Here is a 4479-nt window from a genome sequence, read left to right as displayed (position 1 = left end):
ATCTTATACCTCAGATATTTTGTTCTGTGTATTTTAATATTGTGGGTCTTTAATTTCTGGAGGTTCCGTAGTTTGATTGCTGGCTGTAGAAGTTTTTGTGGTTGATCTAGAAAGCTGCTAGATATGAATAAAAACTGTTTTAGGGCCACAATCAAGAGTGCTATATCATGTAAATGAATTATATATGCTGAATATTAAGCTATCGGGGTTATCACATGTTTTGTAAGAGTGTAAGTGACTACAGTAGTCATTTTTTTCTGCATCTACATTTATTTTAGTTTCTGAGAGGGAGGGGGGAAATTGGGGACAGGGGAATGGGGTTTGGCAAAAATATAAATTAATGAAGCAAAAAGGGGCCCCACTGCACCAACTATCATATATCACCTGTCTTAAATTATTCACTGTTTGTTCAAAGCCAAAGGTTATGTTCTTATTAGGGGTGCTTCTGTCGACACTTGTACATAAAAATCAGATTGAAAGCTGTCCGAAGGCACCCTTTTAAAGCATTCCACCAGGCAGTATTCAGCTATTTAACCATAACTAGTTATTTAGGCAAAAACTGCTAGTTAGACCATTAACAAGCATTCTTTTTATATTTCTTCCAGTAAAATAAATTATTGATATCATTGCTGACTTTTATATTATGGGAGGGAAAAAAAAATAAAAAAAAAACAATAATAAAAAGGTGATAAAAGCACTGTTTCTATTTTTTTCTTTTTTTTCCAAAAAAGAAAGTAATAAAAACTTAAATTCTTTGTACCAGTAAAAAAAAAAAAAAAAATGTATAAAATTTACATCCGTGCAGTGGAGTTGTTAAGTTCTAGAAATACACAGCCTATGATGCTTTAGACTTAGCCTAGTAGACCAACTGTTAGAGACAGACGTATCATTTTTATGGAATTATATGATAATCATATTCAGATTTATATAAGCATTTTACAAGTATTGCAATCATTGAGTAGAGATAATCATGGTATTTTCATCAGCTTGGTACTTTTTGAAACATGACTGTGTCGTGTAAGCAATCTGCAATTTTTCAAGGCGCGACAGCTCGCCCCCACCGTTCGATTTCCAAACCCAAACCGTTCGGTTTCCAAACCCAAACCGAGGCCATTCTGCTCGATATTGGGCCCAAGACAAGTTTTGCACCTGGGACAAAAGCAGGACCTTCTCCCACCCCAGCGCTCCTGGGAGGAGCCGCCGGTCGCGGCGCCGCCCAGCAGCGCCCGGGAAACGCTTCCAGGCACCATTGAAAAATTGCAGTTTGTCTGTGCATATGTTTGGACTCTTTCCATGTTGTCCTGTTTACAAGTTAACCTAAGTTGGGGTGTTTGTCACGGGTCTTCTTGGTTTTGTATTTAAATAAATAAACGCGGCAAAGCGTCCCGCCAGGGGTTTGCTGCAGGTAGTTATATCCTCATGTGTAACGTGCTGCCACCCGGCCAGCACCTTAGTAAATGATCAACTCACCGCTGTGAACCTGCCAACTTGCTATAACAACTCTGCTTTAAAAAAAGTGTTTGTGATCAGGCTTTCTCTTTGTCATCGTATGTGCATGCAGTATGATCAGTTGAACAATAACCATCAATAAAGTTTCACAAGATTTGAAAACGAAGTTTCTGTAGCATTTATATCTAAGGATGATAAATAAATTATCTTTAAAATTGAAACAGAGAGAGAAAGAGACTATATTAATCGATGAAAAATGGGGCAGTAACATATATTTATACTGGTGAGGGAATGAACCGAAATTTATTAAGAGTTCGATCCCCACATTTATTATGTAAGATATGCAAAACAAGCCTCCTGTTAATAAAAAGAAAAAGTAAATTTTGTTTAAACACCGTGATGAAAGCAAATTGAAAAATGTTTACCAAATGTTAGGCTTCCAATTTAAAGTGTGGATGAGACATCTTTTTTGGAATTGCACACACAAAATGTCTAATGTAGAGAATAACAGAATTTATTTGCAATTTTAATTTTCCTGAGATGGCTTTACAGCTCCCACTCTCCAAATGATTATATGGCGTTTTAGTCTATTAAAATTATCTTGAAAGGTTGAGGGTGCAGCCCATATTAGAAAATATTTTGTTTATAAAACTCCTACAGTACTCCTAGTAGTCATTTTAAAATGTATGTCTGAAATAGTTATGTAAGAAAAGCATTTGAAATTTTTTTACAATATATATTGGGAATGTTTTCACTTATATAAATAACTACTGATAATATGACTTATGAAAAAATTATTACTACCATATGTGGAATATAGTGACTTCTAAACAGATTTAAAAAGAAAAAACCCTACAAGCCCAGAAAATGTGTATATCTGTCTTTAGAAATTAGTGTTTATATCACAACCGTGATTTGTGAATAAAGAAAAATGGTTTGTAATATCAAAATAAAAGCTTAGTCTGAAAAGGTACAAATCTGTTGGTGTTCCAAGTCATTTTGCTTTCCCTGCTCGCAGTGTGGGTGCCAGGGCTGTGCCCACGGTGTCCCCACGGCCCTGTGCCCACGGAGTGCCCCAAAGCTCTGCCCGTGGGGCACGGGGCTGTTCCTGCTGGGCCTGGTCCCACCCGGTGCCAGCCCTGCCCCTGGGGTGTGTGGGGGCTGCTTGCTGTCCGTGTGTCTGTCCCCATGTCCGTGCCCAGCGTGGGACGGCCAGCAGGGCACTGGGTCAAGGTTTGCTGCCAAGGGTGACAGCTTCCACCACCAGCATCAGCTGTGTTTTCCAGGCAGCACTGCATGATGCATGGGGAATAACTGGGGTTTGTTCACAGGGGTGGAAAAGGAATCTTCCACACTTCAGGTGCCAGTTATCCTCCCACTGAGCTCCCTTTCACGGCCAGAGCCTGTTTCTGTGCACACCAGGGGCAGGGAAGCAAGCAAAGATTGCTCTTCCACAGGCTCCTCCTGGCACTGCCAGCCTTGTTGCCCGAGCCACAAGAAAGGTGTCCACGTGCTGTAGTTCTATGCCCATTAGCCCAGCAGGTCCAGATGAGGCTGCTGAGAGTACCTTGTGCCATGTCACATGCCTGCCAACAGAATTCTGTGACTCTTCTACCTGGGTTCCTATTTTACTCTAATTTGGCAGAGGAAGATAAGACAGAGAGAAGGGATTCAATATTGCTTGGGTTGCAGTTTAGCAGGAAGTTTTAATTTACCAAGTGCCTGAATCCTTTCAGGAAGCTAAAGAGAAGAAACCTTGATATTTGCCAGGAATGGTGGGGAGATATTATGCTGTGCTTAATTTAAATCTTTACATGACATAGAAGCACTAAATGTCCAAGTGCACTCTCCTGCATATCAGCTATGATGGATGCATTGCACTGCTTCCCTTGGTGGCAAGATGAATGACTGAGGTGGAAATACTGGGTAAGATTTGGGCTGAAGGCAGGCAAGAAGCATCTTGGCAGATAAACACAAGTGGGACACATAAGACACACATTGAGAACCTGAAATGCCACATAATTTTTACATGATTGGATTCGTTGCTTCTGTCTGGTATCATTACTTATGTCTAATGCAGTGGTGCTTCCTTTCTTAGCCAACACATGATAATTTAATAAAAACTTTGTTGAACAATTGGCCAGAGAATGAGGAAGGTCCCACATGTAACCAAAAGACAAAAGGCAGTCATCTTTGCAGGGTATTTTTATTCCAATTATTTAAAGTTTCTATACAGCTTTAATTGTCTAGCTAAAATTAAATTAAAGCTTCATAGAAGATCTTAGAGCTGCCCCTGTGTAGGATGTTCTGTACTACTCTGTCCTCGGTCATCTTTTTTGGGCATTCAAATTATTAGCTTCTAATTTGGGTAAAATTTTAGGATTTGTTTAGCTAGAATTTAATTTTCTTTAACTTTCTGGGAACCTTGTCTTCAGTTTCAATTGCTGTCATGTCATATTGCTGTTTCTTGCCTCAAGTGATTTTTTTGCAAGTTTGACATGTTCCTCTTGCCACATTTTTTCAGTTTTACAGTACAGATGCATGAGGAAAAAAGGCTGTGCAAATCATTTCCTCCCTAAAAGTAGAGCTGAAATACCATCATTTTGGTAGGTGTAAGGGAGAGAAGAAAGGAGAAGGAAAAAAGTAAAATAAAAAGTAACCTTGTTTCAGTGGGAAGAGAAGATTCGAGTGGGAGGTGAGATCAGAAGGGAGACAATGATTTTGGGAGGTCTTTGAAGAATTTATGAAAGTGTCATCAAAAAGAGTCATTTTCCAGTATTATAAAAGTTTATCTTGATGCTTCATTTATACCTAAAGGGCATATGCTTCACCTCTCACTGTAACAGGAGCTTTGTGCTGAGTCCTTCCAGACTTTGCAGGCAGCTTTCATGCCTCTGCAGCACTTCCCCAGTGCTCTGCATACCAATAATTGTCTCACAGCACTTCACAAAAAGCACAATGGACGTGGCCTAGGATCAGAGGAAAAAATGGGCAGTATATGCCAGCATACCATCAACTTGAGTCTTTTCC

The 4479-nt window shown here is 39.6% G+C and overlaps 1 protein-coding gene across 32 annotated transcripts in view; it reads left to right on the top strand.

Moving 5' to 3' along the window:
• Positions 1–1611, top strand: part of RBFOX1 (RNA binding fox-1 homolog 1) — a 1162974-nt gene extending 1161363 nt beyond the window's left edge. For all 32 annotated transcript variants that reach the window (XM_063171112.1, XM_063171116.1, XM_063171117.1 and 29 more), the window contains one exon: positions 1–1611. This exon is cut by the window's left edge. The gene's annotated coding sequence lies outside the window, so the exon portion shown is untranslated.
• The last annotated feature ends 2868 nt before the right edge of the window (positions 1612–4479 follow it).

Source organism: Melospiza melodia, chromosome 18, assembly GCF_035770615.1.
Source record: "Melospiza melodia melodia isolate bMelMel2 chromosome 18, bMelMel2.pri, whole genome shotgun sequence".
NCBI classification, from domain to species: domain Eukaryota; kingdom Metazoa; phylum Chordata; class Aves; order Passeriformes; family Passerellidae; genus Melospiza; species Melospiza melodia.
Note: the sequence above shows the minus strand (reverse complement) of the source record. Positions and strands in the feature narration are given on the sequence as shown.